The sequence below is a fragment of the Ambystoma mexicanum genome, chromosome 3p (genome assembly GCF_040938575.1).
Source record: "Ambystoma mexicanum isolate Mex_15411 chromosome 3p, UKY_AmexF1_1, whole genome shotgun sequence".
Lineage (NCBI taxonomy): Eukaryota > Metazoa > Chordata > Amphibia > Caudata > Ambystomatidae > Ambystoma > Ambystoma mexicanum.
In genome coordinates, this window is record NC_090925.1 from 1,030,765,428 (window position 1) to 1,030,789,977 (window position 24,550).

Below are 24,550 nucleotides of genomic sequence, written 5' to 3' on the forward strand. Positions count from 1 at the left end.
GCAGCCAGGCTTATCTCAAGAAGGAATGTGAGCTGTAAGGATGTTACACAGAGGTATGCAATCACAGGTGTTCAAATAAACTCTTACACTCAAGGTTTCTTGGTTAAACCGCTTATTTTTTTATTTGTTTCAGCTGAATTAAATCAACCTTTCAAATATTAGAAAATATTAGATAAACCATTTTTTTTTTACATATCAGTTATAAAACCATATTAGTATCTTTTACATTACAATTATCTAACATTTTTACAAAACCACTAAAACCGTCGGAGAACAAAGGAGTACATAATCGTACAACCAATATGAAATAAAATCGACACAAGAAGGTGTTGTTACTTAAAAAAAAAAAAACACATCAAAGTTAATTCATCATATAAGGAATCACATAGGAGCACATGTAATCATATTTTCCTTTTTGTTCCTGCAATGTCAATTTTTAGTTTTCGATAGTCTCCAACTTTAAAGATGTAAAAAAGATCACAGTAGCAATTTGTAGAGGTAAGTTATAGGCACCCAAAATTAATGACCAACACAGCTCCTGTCCTGTCAGGCATAGGTATTTACAATGCTTTGTATAATGTGTTTCACGCAAAGCTCGTAGTGCACAACATTCTGATATGATGTGCTCTAAAGTTTCACAAGCGTCTCTCATCAAACAAAAGCGGCAGTAGTTGTCATTTATGGCTATTTGTTTCCGTTTTGCTTGCACATCCCTGGTGTTCCATAAATTAAAGCGTAGCCTTAGAATACCATTGTGAATTCTATGAGAGGGACACCGAATCAGATAGGATGGCAAGGTTCGTAACTTTTTGTGTGGAAATCGGGATAACTCTATATTATAGTATGAAAGACCTAGCGTTCTGGTAGTTATCCAGTCAAAATCAAACAATTTTGATTTAGCTTTGTCGGGATTCTGAATTAATAGATCTAATGACACATCTGCCGCATTTAGTATATGGGAGACCTTTGTAAGCCATTGTTTAATGAACGGTTGGCTGGTAGTAAATTTATAGTCTGTCAGGGTTTTCAATAGAACATTCAAGGTAGTGGAAATCAAACATTTTCTAAAAAATGCACACAGACGCCACTGATATATGGCATGGATAGAGATCAAACCCAGTTCATACCTTATCCAGGCGGCTGGTACACAATTTGGTAGATGTAAAATACGCCACCAATATCTTGCCTCCCACTTATCAAACGGGAAGTTTAAGTTGGTATTTAGTGTTTCAAGGCCATACAGAAGAGCCGGAATTGCTTTCATATTCCATAACAACAATGTGGGCTTTATGGAGAACTTACCATATTTAAACATTATTATTTTTGCTTGAGAGATAAATGATGTAAGTTTTATCTCTATTTGTGCTATATGAGCTTTTGCATTGTACTGGCCCTCAAAAATTATTCCCAGATAGGTATACTGGGATACCATTTGTATGGGGGATTGATCAAATGTCCATACAAATGATAGGGGGCCTTGACGCTTAGGTGAATAAACAACAATTTGAGTTTTGCTTAAGTTTATTTTCAGCTCATTATCTTGAGTATAGATGTAAAACGCCTCTAGTAAGCGCTGCAGACCTATTTGGGCTTTGGATATAAGAACTAGGTTGTCTGCATACATAAGTGATTGAATATGTTGGTTATTTAGCTTTGGAGAGTCTGACATTACATTTATCAAGACAGATCTAATGTCATGAATAAAATAGTTGAATATTGCTGATGCCAGAAGACATCCTTGCTTCAAACCCCTAAAGGTACTGATCTGTTCAGACAGTAAACCGTCTAAGGTTAACCGGACTCTAATGGAGGTTTGAGAATGCAATGAATGTATGACATCATATAACCCACCTCTCCCTCCCTCTTTCAGAGCCGCCAGAGCGCCAGGGGACCACTCCGGTGGTGATAGTGCGCGCTACAAATGTCCTTTAACATTAACATCATTGTGCGCAAGCATACTCTTGGACTGAACAGTAGAGAAATATGTCAATAGCCACTTTGTTAAATCATCGAATAGTTTCGACTGATGTGATACTTTTGTATCCAATGACTCAAATAATTTATATAGACTCAGAACGGTAGTATTAATGGCAATGAGAGTTGGTTGAATCATTGTTGCATGCTGAAGAAAGAGATCAGCTGAAACTATGTTGGTAGCTCTAGGTGTGGGAAAGGCAAAGGATTGTGGCATCGAGTTACGAGTTTGTTCTCGAGAGTCTACTTGAATGGAAGCTTCCTCTCTTGACTGGACAGCCTCACCATAGTCATTCTTATCACTCCATAATACTGGAGACTCACATTGACTAGCACGAATGGACAAGCAGGTGTAATCATTACACAAGGAGGGAAACTTTATTGGTGAGGTGACAATGCGGGAAGAACAGTGTCTCGGAATGTGTTTCGTGTACACTAGCATTGTATGATCAGATATTTGTTGGGGGTTAACATTCACACATGGTGTGCTCTCAGGAGATGGTAAGCTGTTTGTCTCAGGCCCACCAGATTTCTTATAATCGTCTAAGTGAGAAGTTGACATAGAAGAAATGGAAACAATAGATTCATTCATTTGATTTTGAAATGAACGATGCTCGCGTTGGTGTGATTGAGGTGGCTGAGTAAAAGTTCTGCTGAATAGCTTCCAAATCACCTGTATTCGCTGGTTTCCTGACTGATGCTAAATGCTGAATATTCAGCGGCATACTCGTAAATTTATATGCCATGGTGCACTCACTTCACACAGTCAAAGAACGAATCAGGTTCTTGGGCCAACCCCCTATGGGTCTTTGGTCTGTGTGTCTTTTAACAGTTTACCAAATTACCTTCTCCAAAGTTTGCATGCCAAGGTGGACAATCGGTTACAGATGAATAACAAAAAGCCGGCAAATTTAGCAAAGTTTTTGAAAGACTTTAAAGTCAATGGAGTCAGTAAAAGCTCTATGAAAGAGTTCACAAATGTGCCGTTTTAGGTCACCAAGGCACACCAAAAGGCTCGACTGCTCAAAGGGTAGAACCCCATAGTCACAATCAAGCCGATCGAGTCAAATGAGAACTGTATATATTAGCGCAACTGCTCAAAGGGTCATGCTCCGCAGTCAGTCGCGCAAATCACAAATTGGGGCTACTGCAGCCCTGATGAACTTACTGGCTTAATATACTATGAACAAAAAGAAATATGCCGAGTCATTTGATGGAGCGAACTAGTCGAGTGCCGCTCACCACCTGTTTTTGGTCCAGGATCGCACTCCTTGAAGTCGCTCTAACTCCCCCACCAGAGCACGCCCTCGTACTCATCCAGCTTCCTCCACCGAAATTGGTGTGATGATGGTATATTCGCACCTTTTTAAACCAGCAGAAGCGTGCAGCAAAGACTTCACTCTTCCTTCGCCACCAGAGCCAAACAGCAGCCTAACAGCTCTGTTTGTCACAGCGCACCACCCTTGACACCGCAGCCGGGCTTCACCGCCTATTCATTTATTCAACAGTCAATTATAAAACATTCAATAGAAGGAGGCAGTTAAATATCATACACAAATATACTTCAGTACTAAACTCGTTAAGTTTCTGAGGCATCCAGACTGCTTTGTAGGCGGAGCAAAATGGCATTCAGAATACTTTGAAGGAGGAGCAAAAAAAGAATAGGTTCAGAACATACAAGGATTACAATGATTCTTAGACAGTGCAGATACTTTGAGTTCACCAGAAGAGTCAATTCAATAGGCTAGGCCAAAGTCAGTGGGCTTAAAGTCTTGGATAGGATAAAACTGTTCTGGTAAGTAAACGGTAAAGTCTCTGTAGAAGTTCTCAGAAGTAGTTTGTAAAAAGAAGAATTATATGTTGGGTCACAAGCTGATTAGGCTTGCTAGTTGTGAAAGTTTCAAGCACTTTGACCGCGAGAGGTAAGTAAAGATGCAGCTGAAGACTTCTGTTCCTGCAGATCTTGCTGTTCCTGAGCCTCAGTCGTGGGAACAAAAGGGAGGAGGTCGAGGGACTCCTGGACTGGGACTGGTCAAAAAGCTGGCACCTGACCAATCTTCAATTCCAGTAGCTGTAGTAAAGCACACAAACTGGTGTCCGTCTCCCTGGTTATTCGGTTTCCTGCAGCACTCTGAGAAAAACACAACTGGCTCCGAGAATGGTATCCAGGTGGCTTAGTGTTGAGTTGATTGATCCCACCAACTCAAAGGGAGAAGTCATCCTTGCAGGGCTTCTCGGTCGAGATGAATTTAGTGATTCGGACCTGCAGCAGGGCTTCACAATGCAAACCAACGGTCCAGGAGTTTCAGCAGCCGTCCTCTTCAAGCTCGTCTTTGGTTCTTTAGTTCTAGTGGTCGACGCTGCCTTCCAAGCCAAGAGACTTGCCTTTTATTCAGTTCTCTCCCATTCAGTCCAGCTTAGCTGTCACTCACCCAGCAGGGTGGCTGTCCTTGCCGGACAGTCAGCCAGCCAATCATACCACAGTGCATTTGGGTCTCCTATGAGACTAAGCACAGGGAGTTTCGGGCACCTCCCTCACTTCCTGCTCACCACAGACACTCGGGTGCCAGAGGAGGTCTTCAGTCCTGAAGCCTGCCAAAGGCGAATGAACAAAGGAACCAAACTAGGTTTGGCGCGCAGAGCAAAACTCTAGAAGGACCTTTCCATAAAGAAATGGCAGAAAAAGAAGACCGGGACTTGTTTAAACAAAGGGGGCTCGGACGCCATCTTGAAAAACATGGCTCCCGCGATTTAACGCTACCGGTGTTCGCGGTCGGGAAAAATCATTGTAGTTTGTTGTAAAACCACTGCCACCAGCCATTTCAAGAGGAAAGGGTAGCATTTGGCTGCTACATGAATATCTAGACACAGGGGATACTAAGACCCCTCCAGCACTCTATAGTAAGATAGGGTGTGCTGGGTCTAGGAATTTAAAAAGACTAAAGTCAATTTCACTTTAGTTTCTCTGGGAAACAGTAGTTTATCCCAGAGAAGATATTTAAACCTTGGGAAAGCCTGGGAATTGTGCCGCTGCATGGAAGGTGCTTTGTGACACAAATGAAAAGATGATGCCTATGGAGTTGGGCAGACTCCATAATACAAAAGAAATACAGAAAACCAATTAGAATTACAAGAACCAAAGTTCAGCAAAAGTGCTGGGGGCCTCTAAGGTAGAGAGGAATTGGCACATTTCAAGAATGCTCCCTAAAACCACCTCTGGGGTATCGGAGCGGACATTTGCTAGAGCAAAATGTCTGCACCGATTGTTTTCTGTAGATTGTTCAGGGATAAATACTGCTCGACTCCTAGCCACTATTTGGGGCATTAGAGCGAGGAGTCTGTGATTATTTTAGCAAGGATATTATAATCACGGTTGAGTGACAGAGGCCTTTGAGGAGCATTGGGTTGGCGATTTGTTGGGTTTTAGCACCACCATTAAATGGGCTGTCCAATTTAATGGTAAAGATCTGCTCTTCAACCTTGACTCGAACATTCCCTCTGTCCTTATCCTACTCTATCTCTACCCTGCTTTTGATAGGGTCAACCATACCACCCTGCTCAACCAACTCCGTGACAACGTGGGTATCGCATATCAGGCTCTGGCCTGGTTGACCTCTTTCCTCTCTGATCGACCCTCCCAGGTACAACTTTGGTCCTTCCTATCATCTATCTCCCTCTCTACCTGTGGTGTTCCCCAGGGGTCTAATGTCTCACCCTGGCTTTTCAACCAATACCTGGCAACTCTCGCCTACTGCATTTCCATTTTCTGCTCAAATTTCCAGTGTTATGCTGATGACACTGAACACATTTTCAGGCTTCCCTCTGCCACCTCCTCTCCTTCCCTCATATCTGATTGCCTAATTAATTCGCCATTACTAATTGGTGTGCTGCCAAAGATCTTTGTCTAAATGCCAACAAGACTGAGATCCTCATCATTAGTACACCTACACCATCCTTTTCCCCTCTCTCTCTCTCTGGCTGGTTTCCCTTGGCCCTCTTCCTACCCCTACCTGCGAGGCTAAGAACCTCGGGGTCATCTTTGTTTAAAACATTTTTTTTTTTTTATTGAGTTTATTCAAACAAATACAAATTTGCAGTATATTGATAACATTGCCATAATATATTAATAATTTTCACTGCTCCCCTTATCCCTCCCCCCATTCCGAGCCTACCACTTCTCATATTTGTTCTCACATCCTATAGTAGGGTCTCCCCCTCTATAGATACTGATGGATCCTGTATTGTCCCAAACAACTCCGCTGTTAGTAATTTCCAGGCCATCAGGGTCTCTGCCTCCTCCTCCCCTCCGGCACTGCTAGCTTCTAGCCATACCACGGTTTCCGCCTCCGCCCATTTCTGAAGATCTTTACACCACACCTCTAATCGTAGCCCATGGCATGTCTTCCACCCCATGGCAATTCTTCTCTTTGCGAGCACATATGCTAGGTCCCTTAGTTTGTTCACATGTTGAAGTTTCTGTGGTCTAGGGAAGCCCCCCCAACAAACAGGCCCACACTGTATCCACCACAATCTTGACCCCTTTCTCCGCTAGCTTCTGTGCCACTTCCCTCCAGACGTGCTCAATAATCGGGCATGACCAGAACATGTGCACCCTGCCCGCATTTTCTTCGTCACACTTAGGGCATGCCTGCCTTCCCGCATTTTTGAACCTCGATATCCTTTGGGGTGTCATATATGCCCTATGCGTGATATACAATTGTATCTGCTTCAATCTCGCATTCCTCGAGACCTTCTTGTGATACCCTTGGGCTCGCTCCCCCAACCCATCATCCATTGGGGTCCCCACTTCATCTCCCAATCTAGTCTCAATTGTACTACTTCCTTACCAACCTTAGACATCACCATCTCATATATTCTGGATATCTCATGTCCTCCCTCCGCTATATCGTATATCATATCTATGGTAGGATCAGGTTCTTCCACCATGGCCATGTATTTTGAAATCTCTGCACCACTCTATGGCACGTGATATACTGGCCCGTGTGCAACCCAGTTTCCTCTCCTAGCGCCGCAAAACCTGTGATAGTCCCCTCTTGCCAGATGTCACCCATTATTACCAACCCAACCGGCTCCCAGTGATTTCTGATTATCATCCTCAATTGCTTATCTCCCCCTCCCAGTGCCACAAGTGGCACCTGCGGGGAGCATGGGGACGGGTTTTCCATCATCTGGCATGCTCTACGCCACATCCTCCACCCAAGGACCATCAACTTGGGACGCCCTTCCATTTCTGTCCTGGGCAGCCACAACATCTCCTTCAGGTAAAATGGGGCACAATCTTGTCCAAACAACCTGGTCTCAGAGGTCACTTCATCTGAAAGCCATTTAGCGACAAATTGCAACTGGCTTGCTACATAGTAGACTTCATAATTGGGCAATTTTATACCCCCTTCTCATGGAAATTCTGGAGTTTCCAGAGGGCCACTCTGTTCCGCACGCCATGCCACAGAAAATCCCTGCACATACTGTCTAATATAGCGAAGAATTTCTTTGGTATCCAGTGCGGGATATTCCCAAAGTAGTGCAGGAACCTAGGCAGAACCACCATCTTCAGCACCGCCCCGCGCCCCATCATAGCTAGAGGCAGTTTTACCCAGAACTTCATCCAATTCTGATTTTCTTAATAGCCACCTCTGTGTTGAACCTATGCTCATCATCCACTGTGTGGTATATGTCTATCCCCAAACAGCGAAACATGTCTACCAAACATGGGATCTGTAGCACAGGCAGGTGTTCCAGGGGGGTCTCCTTGTATCCGCCCAACGGAAACATGCTGGACTTCTGTGGGTTCACCGCAATCCCAGACATCTCAGCATATCTCTCAATCACCTCCAGTATATATTGGAGGTTTTCCTCCGGATTTCATATGTACAACTGCACATCATCTGCATATAGGGATGTCAGATGTCGTTCACCTCCCACACCGATACCTATCGTGTCGTATTGCTGTCTCAAATAGCTCGCCAAGGGTTCTAGGGCCAGTATATAAAGCATGGGGGACCATGGGCATCCCTGTCTGGTGCCCCTACCAAGTTGCCACCTTTCCGATATTACTGCTCCAGTTTTAACTCTAGCTAGCGGTTCGCTGTATAGCATCTTAGCCCACTGCAGATATCCAGGCCCCATCCCATAGCCAGCCAGGGCCGCCAGCAGCCATGGCCATTTCACTGAATCAAAGGTCTTTATTGCGTCCAGTGACACAATCGCTAGTTCGCCTTCATTTTCATTTCCGTGTTCAATAACTCTATGGAGCCTTCTAAGGTAATTGGTTATGTTTCTGTTGGGAACATAGCCTGTCTGATTGGGATGAATTAATTTGCCAATGACCCTCCTCAATCTATTTGCCAGGACCGCCGTCAATATTTTACTGTCTTGGTTCAACATTGATAGGGGTCTGTACGAACCGCAGCTATGCCCGGGCTTATTTGGTTTAGGCAGCGGTATTATCGTTTCTCTGAGTGATTCAGGCAGCCTGCCACGCTCATATGCCTCGTTCAGCATGTCCAGCAGCGGGGGAAGCACCTCTCCCTTGAAAGTTTTGTAGAATTCACTTGGGAGACCGTCAAACCCTGGAGTTTTACTAGTGGGCAACTGTCTCACCACCTCCTCTAGTTCTTCCAAAGTGATTGGTTCATCTAATTCCTCCTTCTCCTCAGCACTAATCTGTGGCAATCCTATGTCCTCCAATGTCTCCATTATCATTGCGCAATTATCCTCCCCATCGTCTTCATATAGCCGCCCGTAGTAATCTACGAACTCCTGGTTGACTCCCTCCTGGGTGTCAACCACCCTCCCATCTTCTCTAGTTATCGTCCTGATCGTGGGTCCAGGGGTTTCCCTCTTATATAGCCATGCAAGGATCCTCCCAGGTTTATCCCCTCCCGCATGCTGTCTCTCTATATATTTTTTATAATTGAGGTTACACAATCTCTCCCAGTGCCCGGCACACTTCTGCTGCAGCCTGAGTATCCCTTCAGCATCTTCTGCAGTATTAGTCCCTCCTTTCTGCGCCCTTCCCAGTTCACTCTCCGCTTCCCGCGGATCCGTCAGGATCCCTCCCTGCAGACCTTTGGATTTTGATATAGCTACTCCTCTCATCACTACCTTAAAGGCCTCCCATAGTGTACCCGCCGAATCCACGCTGCCCATATTTGTCTCGAAGTAATTAAGGATCTCCTCTCTCATATCCTCCCTAAAGAGGAGGTCCCTTAGTGCTTCCGCTCTGAGGCACCATGTCGGTATCCTCGCCCTCGGGGGACGGCATTGCCATCCCGGGATCAGAGGCGAGTGGTCTGAGAGGACCCTCGCTCTGTATTCAACATGAGTGGTCTCAGCCACTATCTCAGGTGTGCCAAAAACATAATCTAGCCTCGTATGTAATCGCTGCGGGCCGAATAATGCCTCTCTAGGGGTGTCGCGCCCTCCATACATCTTCAAACCCAAAGTCATTAAGTAGTGTTTGCAACGCTTTAGCCGCTGGGGCAGGTTTATCAATTTTCCCGTCTGATCTGTCTACTTTGGGGTTTAGTGCACAGTTAAAGTCCCCCCCCACAGATCACAGCACTTCCTGCACACATGCTGAGGTTATTACACAATGCTTTAAAATATGCTGCTGTCTTCTGGTTCGGGGCATACGTATTCACAACACTTATCTCCCTATTTTCAGCCAGCCTCCTCATTTTGACCATCCTCCCATCCTCTTCAACCAGCGTCTGTAGTAGTTGAAATGGAACATGTGGCGCCACCGAGATAATCACTCCTCTGGCATATGCCGAGTATGCCGACCCCACCACCCTCCCCTTCCATTTTTTCCCCACCATTTCCAGCTTGTCTCTCGTCAAAAGCGTCTCTTGCAGTAGGGCTATGTCTATCTTTTGTCTACGTAGGTATAGCATGAACTTGTTCCTCTTTAGGTAACTGTTGAGCCCCCTAACGTTCCCGGTTATCACTTTAAGATCCCCCATGGCATAGCAAATTCCTTCTCCCCCTTTCCCTTGTCTGGTCCAAATCCACTTGCTTAACTCGTCTGTATAGGCTCGTATCCCAACTTAAACACCTCAATAAAAACACAACAAACTCCCCAACCTCCCACCCTCCCGCCTCCCTATCCACCCCAACAACACCCTCCCCAACTGTTGCCCAGATCCATCCCTGGATCTAAGGCACTCCTGCATCTAACCCTTTCTGGCAATAGACGATACTCGCGGCTCAGCAGGGTCAAGCAGCCCTAGTGGCCGTCATACTAACTCTTGGGGGGGGGGGGGGTGGTAGATTGCCTCCATACTACTGCTCCTGTTTATTACCGCTAGTATTTCCCAGTCAACTTTATACTTATTATTATCTATATTCCAGTCCAACCGGATCAATGGGTCCAAAAGTGACATAATGCAGTTCGAATATTGAAAAGTAATGGGCTCCCCTCTGCTCAGCACCCTAATGATTTTACTGCATCCCCCTCACTTATTGTGCTTCCCGCGGTCTTGTTCCTCATCTCGATCCGGGCAGCCCTGCAGGTCCAGCCACGCCACCGCATCCTCCGGGGTTTAAAAAAAGAACGCTTTACTTTTGTGAAAGACTTTTAGCCTTGCAGGGTACAACATGTATTTGATCCCAGCCCCGCGCAGTCTCCTCTTGACTGCCACATAGCTGTATCTCTGCCTTTGCACTAACATTGTGTAGTCCGGATACGCGGTAATGTTATTAGAAGCCCTTTCAATCGTCCCACCATTATGAAAATATTCCAGGATTTTTTCTGTCTTTATAGTTTAATATTTTCGCAATTATCGCCCGAGGAGGCGGTAATTGGGTCGTGGTTTTCTCATCAGGCCCCGATGTGCTCGTTCGACAGTAAACCCTTGTGACAACTTGTCCGCTCCTATCTCTTGCAGGATTATATTCTCCACATAATCCGTGGGGTCCTGGCCCTCCTCCCTCTCCGGCAAGCCAACCACTCGGATGTTGTTCCTTATCGCTCTTCCTTCCGCTTCCTCTGCTCGGTTCTCCAGGTTAGCTACCTGCTGCTTTAATATGTGGACCTCCTCCGCATTATTTGTACTAGTTTCTGTATTCGTTTTCACCGCAATCTCCAGTCCACTTGTTCTTTCCGCCAGTGCCCTGACATCCTGTCGCAGCAGGGTAACTTCAATTCCCACTGCATCAATCTTGTTCTCTAAGGCCGTTTGTAGGTCCGCCAGTGCTATCCCCCATGTGTTCCTCAGCTCTGTTTTCGCTGCGAGGACCTCATGATTTTCTCCCCCTGGAGGGCCGCCCGCAGAGTCTGTTGCTGGGCCCGACACCGGGGCTGCGAGAGTTTGTGACGTCTTAGCAAAGGCGTCCATTGTGGGTTGTTTGCTTTTAGCCCTGTGTCCTTTAACCGACATAATGCAGTCCTGTCTGCGTGTTCAGTTCTGGGCCCCCTTGTGTCGTTCCAAGTCTGTTCCCTGCAGCTCCGCAGCGACACCCGGACAATCCAGGCTCAGGCATGTACCCTTCTAAGAGCTGCAGTATGCAGCAGCGTACGCTGCACTTAGATTTCAGGTGGGTTGTGCTCTCCCACGTACCTTTGTCAGTTGCAGATGCTACTCTTTCAGGTCATCTACTTCGTTGTTACTCGCACTTCATCCCAAGCTGATATCCAGGCTACCCTGGTGGGCATTTATTATATCCCCACGTACTCCAATGACCGCAGCGCCGCCACTGGGACGCCAGGACCCACCTCTTCACCGTGCGTTGCCCCCAAGGGGTTATTTATGGTTCTGTCCCCCTCCTCGGGAGTGCCTGATGTCGCCCAGTTCCAAGGGGGTGAGGGGCCTCGTGCCCCTTCTCTCACTCCCCCTGTTATAGCTATTCAGCACCTTCCACGACTGGCTTGTCTTGGATCCTTGCAGGTGTGCAGTCCGCCCTGCCCCGCAACAGCAGTGCTGAGTCACCCCAGGTGCAATATTGGGGTCTGGGTGCCTTCTTTAAAGGCCTTGCAATGTGCAGGGTCTCCCCATCTTACATCGCTTGGCGTTGTGCTGCTAGCCCACAGGGGAGCGGCACAGAACGAATCAGCCCAAGTAAGCGCAACGCGGCTCACTGCATACACCGCGCTGCTTATTAATTAGGCCACCTGTCTGTATCCCGCTGTCTGCTGGCTGGGCGCATATCTTGCAGGCAACGTACTTTTCGGTGCCCGGGTTGTACTTTTCGGTGCCCTAAACCCGGTTTACGGTCGCGGACCACAAGCCCTCACTTCCTCGCTGGCTCTGCAAAACGTTGTTGCCGGCAGCCACACGCACTACTTATGTGTGCGCGCTGCCGGTACCGTCGCTGGATAAGACCCAGCAGCTCCTCACGGCAGCTTCTCACTAGCACAGGGAGCCGGGTCCGCAGTCGTATCTCCGCAAGCTGCAATCAGCCGCCGCGCGCTCCTCCCGCAGCGCCACTCTGTGCCACAGCCTGCATTCTCCTCGGGGTTCCGCTGCGTCTACCTTTTAGTGCCTGCAGTCAGCGCGGCTCCGACCCATTCTCCGCCCGTCCTCTCTTTAATCTATCGCCACTCCAGCAGCCCGTTCTGTAGACTCGCCAGCTGGTTTCACGGGTCCCTTTGTTCTGTTGCGGCCGCCATTTTGTCATTATACGGTCGCATACAGGCCGTGATACAAAGTATCAGATTTCCTGTATCCCTTAACCAATTCGCTCGCGGGTAGACTCATCCTCTTCCCATCACCTTTAGACGCCCATGCTGTTTCCATGTAGTAGTCTGTTGGCTGGTAGCATACGCTACAGAAGATCAATTGCCGGATCACAATGCATGATGGAGTCACAGCCTACTCCATGGCTGCCAGGCCACGCCCGCACCTCAGGGTCATCTTTGATGCCACACTTTCCTTCTACGCACACATCTCTGATGTCTCCAAAAAGTCCAACTTCTTAATTCACCTCCTCAGAAGCACCCTGCCCTTCCTCTCCTTCCCTCAGAAGCTCACTGTCTCCCAAGATCTTGTTCTCTCTAGGTTGTACTACTGTAACATCCTCATTCTAAATCTACTTGTCTCCGCTCTCCGCCCTTTACAACTAATGCAGAACAGGACTGCAAGACTTGTCCTTGGACTCGAGCCCTGGGATTGTATCTCTCCAGCTCTGAAATCCCGTCATTGGCTCTCAGTGGATGCAAGGATTACATTTAAAACTCTCTGCATTGTCCACAAGGCTTTCTGTCTGGGGCCTGGGTCCAAAATACCTTCAACTATCCCTCTGTAAATAGCTCCCCTCTTGAGCCCTTCACCCCTCTACTGCTAACTCCCTCGGGGTCAGTCGTTTATTCAAATAAACGAGCCGGAGGTAGATCTATCTTCGGCTGGGGCCTCATTTTGGAACAGCTGTCACCTCAAGACCTTCCTCTTCGTTTCTGCCTTTGCCCCTCTTCTCCCCTTCTGATGTGTTGTCTCTCTCTCAGGCACTGTGCACCAGGCCACCCTCTGTCCTTCAGGCCCAGGTACCTGCTCACCCTGCCACACTCCTGCATTGCCCCCGGACCACCCCTTGTACTGGGGTCTGTATCTGTACCCATACAGTCCCCCACCCACTTTTCTTCTGCACTTATCAGATATACCCTATCTGTTTAATCTAGCACTTGCCACCTGTTGGCTGCATTGTTTATCGCCTTATTTATTATTTATTCTGTCTCTCCTCTGTTCCGCACTTTCCACTTCTCGCCCCCTTCATGCACTTTCCGCCTTTTCTCTTTTCCCACGCACTTGCGCTTTCTCAATGTCACTGGGCCTTGTAAGATCGTTGTTTTTTGTTCTCCCTTGTTCACCTGCCTTTGCCTGGTCGCGCTCTGAAACACTTGTGTACGAGCACGATCTAAATAAAATATCATTTCATTTGTCCAGGTGCATTCAGAAAGTACACCTTTTTATAGGGAACTAATGTACATTTTTAATGGATACAACAAACCCTTTATACAATTCTGAGGTCCAACCATTGGATCCTGACACTTTACTATTCAGCAGTTGTTTAACTGTTTGCTTAATCTCCTGTAGTGTGATTGTTTCACATGGCCTCAGATCTTGAGATGTCTCTAGTGTTGATTAATATAATTCTGAAGTGTAGAGAATTTCGTTTTAATATTTGAATATCCTATATCTATTCATCACTCATTAAGAAGTTCTCCTTTTTCTCTTAGTGGTATGGTTATCAGTTTTTTCATTGTGTATTGTGTGTGGTACCGTGCGACATGGACGATCTCCTTTGCCATTTCGATGCACCAGTAAAGGGTGTTCTATAAATGTAACCTCTTTCCGCTTCTCTTGTCTATCTAAGGCCTCACTGAGTGCATTGAGTGTGTGTGTGGATTTGTCCCGGAGGTATTTCTATTATCGGAGCTTCAAGGGCAGTAAGGATTTTTAGTAAGCAATAATCATTGGGGATGAACCCCTCTCCTGATGTAATCTTTAAATGCTTCCCATAGATTCTTAATTCCAGAGACTGAGCCACAATTCACCTTAAAGAAAAATGAAATTTCTTGTGAGATCGTGGAACGAAATACTGTGTCCAAAGGTAAGAAGTCTTTAAACCTCCAGGGTGCATGGTGCACTCTAGGGGAGGAGGGTGAGATGAACAAAAGAACCAGGGATTGGTTGCATAGTGTTCTGGGACTTATTTCTCAATAAGTTGCTGCCTTGAGGATTTGTGGTGGTAACATTTTGCAATCAATGCAAAATAGGGAGGAGTGTATTTGTGAGTGATGGGTATATTGTTTGTTCGTGGGGTGCAATAAGACCAGATGTCTTGCAGTGTATAGCATGTACAGAGTTCCCATTGTAACAGAGTGGCCCGCCACAATTAACCACCCTGACTCTTGAGTAAAAGTTCAAGGATGTTTATTAAAATTGTCAGAATGGCGCTTCTGTTTCCTTAATTCTCTGGGGTCCCAGTCTGGGGGTGAATGGCGCTAGGGCGTCCCTCTCCTTGCTCGACTAACCCGGGACTGGAATTAACCTCGCAACCAGGTAGTGTAGCTCAGTGGCAAAACACTCGGTGCCTTCTTTCACCCAGTGGCATTTACGCTCCTTTCCACAACCTCTCACTCCTTACCGTTTGCTATACAAATGTCATGACCCTGGCCCTCACTGGCAAGTCAGCCTTCCAGTTAGGGCCAGGTCAAAGGCCTTAAAACCTCATCCAAGGCTCTCTTGGAGTCAGTCCTGGCGCCTTTGGTGCCTGGCTCATAACCATCATGAAGACCAACATTTACTTTATATAGAATGGGACTATTTACTTGGGACTATTTAACTTGGCGGGGGGTGGGGGGGGTTCAGCCAACATGGAGGCACACACATAGCTCAGTTACAAGGCACTGAGCTATGCGGTCTAGTCTTTTGGGTGTGGCAGGCCCAGGACTACTTTACCTGAGACTATTTAAACCGCACCCAAACAGAACATGCTTTGCGTTATTCTGCTGTGGGCAGCGTAACGCTCATCATGCCCAGTTCTTTGATGCCAGATTACCTGAAACCAAGGACCTGCAGAGAGAATGAACACTACGAAACTTACCTGGAACAGTATCCTGTCTTCAATCCATCGCTGACTTCAGTTCCACTCACCTGAAATTACGAACTCCATCATCCGGCACTGCATGCATCCTGGAATACCATAACCTGGAAAGAGGAGAAAGAAAAACAGCATTTGTAAGCGTTTACTCACGTTTCCTCCCGAATGAAGAAAGCCACACAATTCTTACCTCGGTAGTCATCTCCTGGTCAGTATCATTGCTGTAACATTACGGTTACGGCGCTCAGCGAGGAACATCGCAACCTGCAAGGAGTGAAAAGGCACAGTTTAGCAGTATAAAAGGCGAAACAGCACAGCGCATTTCTCACCGGACAGCATTGCGCACACCGCGCTTTTGCCTACCGGCCCATGCTCATCTTCAAACTGCATGACCACATCAAAATACCTTTCCATACCTAAAAGGAAAGAAGCAAGACATTATTATTCGAACTAAGAGGAACATGAGAACTGCATATAAAGACTGTAAAGCAGCAAACCTACAGAGTCGCAGCAAACCTACAGAGTCGCAGCAGACCTGGATTTCCACAGGGGGGCTTGCACCAGTGAAGTAACTTGGTCGCTGCTCGCGCCTCACATCTACGCGCCCCTGCCACGAGGAGCAGGACGGAGAATCCACCTTTTACTGTATTAAGACCCATCTTTAACCAGAGGCCTTACCAAGGGACCGGGAGAGGGTTCGAGAGTGCAAATCATCCAACCAGGGCTGGATGGCGTCCCCATGGATACCAGGTGAGCGTAACAACAAATGCCTTCCAACTGTTCTCCTCCCACCACGTCACTGTCCCCCAATCTCTCACTCTGCCTTTCCACCTCCAACCTTCGATCTTACTTTCTTTCCCACTCCTGTTTTTATAAACACATCTTCTGTTATTCCTTTTCCCTCCTTCCTCTCAATCTACTTATTTGCCTCCTACTATTCTTCTAATCCTAACTCCTCTTCAATTCTCTACCCTTAGCTACTCCTATTCTCCCACTCGCTGTTGCTCTTCACGCCACTACCTTGAATACCCTTCCCACTCCTCTACTACCACTACATCTCTTTAACACCTTCCAGATTACTCAGGATATGGTGCCCTGCTCACCTTCTGTATTAGCCCCGTTTGACCCTCAGGTACTCCTAGGGATACAGTGCCCAGCTCACCCTTCTCTTACTAATTCCCACTCTACCACTAATATTCTTTGCTCAGTACTCCTGCAACCTACTACCTCTACTCCAGCCACTTATACCTCCGCAACTACTACCTCACTCTGCTACTTCTACTCTACCTCTTCTGCTCACACTCTTCTCTCACACAAACACTCTACAGATCCCCTTCTTAACAATATCCTCAGCACTACAAAATGCTCTTGCCTTCACTGGTCTCTCAGTCAACTAACCCACACTTGCACTTTCATACACACCACCTTAAATACCAGACCCCCTCCCAGGATTGACCCTGTCCGATAGCTAATGCGGTTCCAAGGTGTGTGACAGGGAATGGCCATGGGAGGGTTTAAAAAGGGCTAGTTTGCAACGCCCGTTTTCCAACATAGACCCTGCAGGGGTTGCGGGCCGCTGGATTCCTGAAGGCCTTTCAAAATAATATAGTCCCTGGTAGTTAGTTGAGGCCTCATGGGGCCTTTTCATTCATAAAATATCCCTGGTGGCCTATTGTTAGGCCTTCACGCGTCCTTTAATTTTTAATAATGAATTCCAGGTGGGTTAGTGGCTGTTTTCCTCCTCGCGGGTCCAAGTTGACACTATCAGCTGGAACCGTGCTCCTTTACCGTGACGCTCTCTGGGACCCGGAGGCTGCCGTCGCTGCAGGTAAGGAGGGAGCCTGTCTGCATTCTGGCACTCTGTCTGGGCGGGTGAGGGCTTCTCCCCCCACACCCCTTCCATAAACCACCATTTATTTGGCTGTTTTGGGTTGAATGCAAGCTAAATCTATATAAATCTGGGGAAAGTGTGCATTTGAAATCCACAGCCCAAATTGCAATATCGTACAACGCGGTGCAATTGGGAGAATGCTTCCGCAAAGAATTTGGGTGAGTCTACATTGTGGCCATAGATATTGACCAAATTATTTTTAGTCCAAGAATCTCTCCCAATAATATAAAATGTCCTCCGGTGTCTGTTAATGTTTCCTTTGACTTAAACTGTAACAAGAGATGGATATAGGTGGCAACTCCCCTTGAGTTTGTGGCAAACGAAGAACCACAGGGTTACAAGTGATTTAACAAATCACAAAACAGCAAATTTTTAACAAACCAAAAATACCTATTAAAACCCCTTTTTTTTCTTTGTTTTTGGGGGGTTTCTCCCCAACCTCCCTTTTATTAATTACATACCTTTCTCTCACCCCGCAAACTACTATTCCTATACCCAACTAGATATAGTTTTAATTTTTTTTTTTTTTTAAAGATGTTTTAGATTAGTTAAAAATTCAATTAGTTCGTTTTCCTTCGTTAAAATCACTGCATACCGAACCATAGCAGTGAATTCCCCACATTGGTCCCAGCAGTATACGTGAAGATGGTGCAAGGTGAGCCTCCAGCAATATAAGCATGTTTGCTTGATGTCTAATGGAAAATGTCTTATTTTCACATGGCTCCTTATTCCCCCTTGCATTTGGTGATAGGATGTTCAATTTTAATAGCCATTACCTATAGGTATGATGAAGGAAATCAAACCAAGCAGTAACTTTGTGTAGATTGGTATGTATATTGTTAATTCAGTTGGAGCTGTTTTTGTGTAATGACCAGGTTGATCCGTAAATTGTATGTTACCATGATTTAGAGGAACATTCTCAGATGAAAAAGCATATATAACCCCCCACAGTATTGCCCCTGCACCCACCACACATCGGCCAGAAACACTAACTGCCTGGTAGGATCCACAATCCCATTAACAACATAAGTGTGAACTGTTACGGTGCACAAACTGGGAAGACGGGAAGACTCTGCAAGCTCTAATGTCATGTGCAACCTATGGATCAGCCATCACTGTTTTAAGGATAAAATTGAACAACATAATGCGCCCCTTCTGTAATGTCCGAGTCTGCTCTACTGTATGCCTATACCAGAGAATGACAATCGATTCTTGGTCGGAGAACGGGACTATGTCATTGCAGAATTAAGTTTTTCTTTTGTGCATCGTGTGGTTTGTCTTGGGTCCTTGAAGAAGAATGCCTTCCCATCATACCTCACTTCAAATTTTGATGGGTAAAGCATCTTGGCATATTGGCGTCCAAATTTGCTCAGTATGTTTTTTTTTTTGTTTTTTTTTTCTTCTTCTTGAAATACGCTTGGGAATACTGAGAGGGTAGTCAAGTTATATTTTACTTTGCTCTTTTTCTTTTGTGCATTCTAGTTGGATGTCCCGTCTCAATGTTTTGATAATAAAACGTGTGCTAATCTAGGTCTGAGGCTTTGCTGCAGGCAGAGATCTTGTGCCAGGCGAACAATGAGCTCTGTAGACTACAAAATATTGTGATAAGGGAGTGCTACCCAATCTGTCTGGGAATAATTTCTCAATAAAGGGTTCAATTTAGTAGATCTGGATTGATTTGTGGAGGCCAGTAATTTGCTTGTTATTTCGAGGATATGGCCCTTCCATATCTTTTTATAGCCATTGTTCTTTTTAGGTCAGGTTGTAGTCGGGAGACCTCATTGCACAGTTTTCGTACTTGATCCACAGTGCAGCTTCTAAGCTTTTCTGCTTCAGGCATGCGGCTGCAAAGTTTTTCAATCTGTATTGACATCTTGACAACCTTGCTAGTGAGGCAATCTGTTTTCTGGCTTATATTGCCTATTCTAGTTTTTAGGGCTACTAGCAGCGCATGGTATTGTTTTTTGGGAAGTTGGTTAATTGAACCACAATGTTAAATCTTGCGTGCTATTTGATCTAGGAGGTCCATCTGTGAGCTTTCTGCTATTTTGCTTGCGTAGTGTGTCAATCTTGGCTTGTTTTTGTGATTTCCCATCTGTTGTGTGCCAGTGTAAAACCGTAGGCCATTGAGTTAGTAATTATGTCCTGGAATACCTAGTAGAGGAGTAGAGTGCAGTGAAAATCATGTGTTTTTAAATGCTTTGGCAAGACCTAATCGGGAGATGGACAAGGTCGCATGTTGAGTTTACAATTTCTTTAATTTTCCCAATATAATAACCCTAAACTGGCCATAAGCAGCTTGCCTTTATCTAGTAAAGGGAGTTTTGAGAGTGCTCATCAGGATGTACTGAATCAAATAAAGTTTGTCATCCAGAAAATCTAATCTAGTGTGGATTCTGTCCCTACAACTATAACAGAACCAACACATAAGATCCTAACTTCAATCAATGTAGATAGATTGTACATATGTATTTATTTTACATATTGTACAATGTACATACGTCTGCCTCCGCTGACCCTATTCAGATGTCCTGCTGAGTACCACAAGGATCCTGTGTCTCGCCCACCATGTATAACATTTTTACTAAGCCTTTGTTTGATAAGTTGGACAGACTGGGTGTCACCTACACAAATTATGCAGATGACACCCAGATCCTCATCCTCCTTTAGGGCAACTTTATCAAGGACACATCCTTAGTAAATAAGATATACCTCCTCATTCAGGCATGGATGGCATCCCACAGCCTCTGCCTGAATGACGATAAAACTGAGATACTGATCCTAGGCCCTGAAACTAACCTAAAAAAACTTAGCCCTAGGTATGCCTCCTTCAATATTAACAACTCCATCAAGGTGATGCCCGTCGTCAAAATCTTAGGTTTCTATCTTGATTCCACACTCGCCCTTAAGAATCAAGTTAACGCACTTTCATCTTCAACAGCCTACACCTGCAAACTCATCCGAGCGTGCAGACCATTTCTCTCTGTAACCAGCTGCATCACCTTGGCCAATGCTCTTATAATGTCCAGATTAGATTATTGCAATGCCCAGTACTCGGGTGCCAATAAATATGTCACAGATAAAATTCAAAGACTGCTAAATAATGCCCTAACAGCAGCTTTGAATATTCCTAACAGAGCACATCTCTAAATTGAGAACAGATGTCCACTGGTTAAAAATAAATGACATGATCCTCCATAAAACTGTCTCACTCACCTCTAAGTGCCTGAACAACTTAGCAACTCCATATCTTTCAGAAAGAATAAACAGGAGAACTGCTACTCGCCCTGTGAGATCAGCCAATGCCCACACCCTCGAGTTCCCCAGATTCAAACGAACTACAGCCACGTGGATTCAGCTTCCCAGTCAAAGCAGCACAATCTTGGAATGCTCTCCCATCAGAGCTCAGAATGGAACAACTGTACCCCAAATTTAGACCTAATGTACTCAAATGGATACGAACAAATGAGTCCTAAGCTTGCTTACCTAGACTGCACCACCTGATACCTGCTACGCTCTACCACATTCATTGTAATTGCTACGTACTGTATCATTAACTGCTACTTGTATTACATAATATGTGACCCGTAGCTTCCACCACTCCACTGTAAATAGAGGTGGCAGTAATGTTATTTCATTGTATGTATGTGTATATGCACTTGACATGTCTCTGTAACCAAGCTCCAAGTCTTCTTGTCCTGTTGCGCCCAGCTACCGAAGGGTTTGGTGCGCATTACAAAATAAACAAAACAAACATACATACATTATGGCCTCTGCCCAACAAAAGAAATGGTGGCTGGTTTCTGATCCCACCGTTGCGTCTTGTGATCTGTGTGGGGGCCTGGGCCTGGTTGTCTAAGTTAAAAAAGAAACTATTGTAGCGTCTCTTCAAGATTCACTCCTTTCAGTTATTTCTCAGTGTATTCCTAATCACTGTTTCCTCGTCTGATCAGGGTCCTGGTCGTTGGTGTTTACTCAACACAGGGGATCCCATGGTTCGCAAGGCCAAAGCATGCCCTCTACTTGGGCTTCCCACCACAGAATCTTGTGGTAGTATTTTTGCTCCGTTCTATCCTGGTTTCTACCCCCTTGTGAGGATTTGGGTTTCACAACCCTCTCTGGGTTTTGGTTGTGTTTACCCTGCCTTGGGGTCTGGCTATGGTTACCCTGCCTTGTGGTTTGCTCTCTGTTGCCCCGCCTCAGGGTTTGGTATCGATTATCATGCTTTGGTGATTGCTTTCGGTTATCCTGCACATGGGTGGAGTCCTTGGTACCCTGCCTTAGGGTTTGGCATTGGATTCCCCACCTTGGGGGTTGATTCACTGGTATCCCGCTATGCGGTTTGGTACTGGTTACCCCTCTTTGGGGTTGAGTCTCTGGTAGGCCTTTTCCCCTCCCTCCTGGCTACCTGGGGCAACAAGCACACCTTTTCTTTCTGAGCGGTGCTCCTCTTTGTGGTCTTCTGGGTAGGCTGATGTAATGCTTCGGAACTGCTGCTCCCTTCCCGCTGGATTCTTGCGTGGCTTCAGCATCAGTCTCTTTATGCGCGGTTCCTCACTGCATGAGCAGCTTTGATTGCTCAGCATTCTGTGGCTTTGTCAGCTGCTAAACCCACCACGCCGGCAAGCTTTCGATTCCTTCTGCCACACCGTCCAGGGGAGGTCTCTGCTCCGCTGCAGTCCAGCATTTCGACTTCCTCCACCACTTCCTCCTCTTCAGCAATGCTCCTTGGGCATTCATGCCTCCGACAGCAAGGGGTTTTGGTCTGTCTACTGCTTTCTATTCTGAGAGGCAGATTGAGCTGGAAAAGGGTCAGAAACCATGCCGGTTCTCTGTGTTTGAAAGTTAGCATACAAACTCCCATACAACCAACAAAATGATTAGACTCTTGGGGCAAGGGAGGATAACGCATACCCCTCTTTAGGGATTGCCTGTCCTCTAAGGTGGTGGAGAAGGTCACCCTGTGTGAGATCCTTGTTTGCGCTTACACCTATGGCTAAAGCTCGGTGGACTCACCTTCCTAGTCCCAAAGGTTTTGGCTCCCCCTTGGGGAGAGAGGAGGAATTCCTTGGATTCATCACCATGCCTTGCTAAACTTTGGGGGGGTGGGGTGAAGTGTATGGTGGCCCTTGAGTCCATCTGCTCGCAGTTCACTGCCTTTTCTTCAGACAGCCTGGTCGGGTGAGGTTGAGCAGCAGTCGCCTGCTCTGTGAAGGCTGGCTGACTGCTGCCCCCAGATACATTCTCACCCCCCTCCCCTCCAAGGAGCAGGACCATAGTGCCATGCAACAGCAGGCCACACTGTGAGTGCAGCACCTCTCCACTTTTACTCTTCATTGGACCACAGATCCATGCTCTGTAGGGGCTGTTAGGCTGTCAGCCATGCAGATAATGTCCCCATACCCTGAAAAAACAGTCACACAGTACTTACGAGGCAGGCCCAACTGAGACTGAGTTACCCCTCTGTCCATCTACTGCGCTCAAAAGGAATGGCATGGTGTCTCATCTGCCGCTTGTTCTCCTACATCGTTGCACTCCAATGGCGGCATGCAGCACTCTTCTCGTCGGTTGGCGAGCAAGGCACCAGCAGGGGACAATGTGTGCACAATGGCCACTTTACACCTGCCTCATGAAACAAAGAAAGCACCTAAAACAGTGTGACCGAGATTAGAATTTAAAGTACATTGGTACCCCCAATGGCTACTGTGAAGGCATCATGAAGTAGACGCAGACAACTGAGTAGAATATTGGCATATAAACTTTTATTAACTAAAAAGTAGGTTTGGAAAAAGGCCTAACTTGCCCTATGCTAAGGTGGGATTTCCCTACCTAAATGAAACTAATGATAGTCTTTGTCAGGAAATCCAAATCAAACGTCTGTGTCCAAAGCCTATACTTGCCCTCACATCTAACTGTGTACAATGTGTAGGGATATCGGCATCAAATGAGGCACATTCAAATAAAAGTTCAGAGCCTCTTCTAGCTCCTGGGTGGAAAAGGTCTTTCCCTTCCCCAAGGTTCAAGTAGTTCACATTATCAAAGACTGGTTCCCATCCCCAAGCTTTCAAATCTCCCAATGTTTCAAAATAACACAATCCCTTGGGATACGTCCCAGCTCTTCTGGTTTGGTAACTTTTCATCAATTTATAAAGTTAATTTCCTTAATTTCAGTACACATATTTTCCTTGGTTCGATTACAAGTTGCTTTTCCTTAGGGAGCGTGTATTCGTGTAGGAGCAATCTGACCACACGGTCCACCCATCACAGGTCATGCGACAGACGCACCTTACTTGTATTTGCTTCATGGGTATCTTGCCACAATTTCAGCTTCAAAGTGATGCTTTTTTTTCAAATAATTATAATTGGTTAGTTTTAACGTGCTTAATACCAGAGGTTTCCAAGCGCGGACCCGGGGATCGTACCGTGTTGCTCTGCGTCATCTTGCTTGCAAGGCGAGCATGTTGCACCTGAGCTATCCTCCTGAGGCATGTGGGATATTGGCCTCAATGGAAAAGGGGAAATGGGGCATACCGTGTCTCACTCAAGGGTGCTTCATCCCCACTCTCCAGGTCTCCTCCACCCAGGTGCTCTTTCCTTGCATATCCATCGACAGGGCCAGGATCAGATGTCGACTGCTTTTCCCTGGCCACGTGGGAGGAGGATATGTTGGAGGAAAAGTTAGGACACCCTCAGAATTGGGCTACCAATGAGCTTGCACCCTTGGTGATGCCAAAACTAAACTACTGATGCCACTGCATCCCCCTAAAAACAGTGTAGAGTGATCCGATTGCTCTCGGTCACCAATGGGATGCCTTTGAAGCACCCTTGGGCATGGGAGCCTTGTGGGTGACCTAGGACCACTTCAGGAGTCAAAAAGGGTTGCCATGGAAAAGGGGGGGCTCATTAGAAAGTCCCTCAAACCACCAAACATAGGTCAGTGATCCCAAAAAGAATGGAGGGCGAGGGTAGCAAAACGTTGCAGGGACCCTAAAGAAGACCTAAATAATTCACAAAAATATAATTGTTTTAACAAGCTAATTTAAGGATAATACTTTGCCACTTTCAGTGCTGTCAACTCCTCCATTTTTTAGGGATTTGCTATGACCTCCCCACATTTCAACTAAT

General features: G+C 46.1%; 1 protein-coding gene across 1 annotated transcript in view; it reads left to right on the top strand.

Annotated features, from left to right (window-relative positions):
• Positions 1 to 24,550, top strand: part of ACTR5 (actin related protein 5) — a 508,848-nt gene that overhangs the window by 168,967 nt on the left and 315,331 nt on the right. The gene's annotated exons all lie outside the window — the stretch shown is intronic.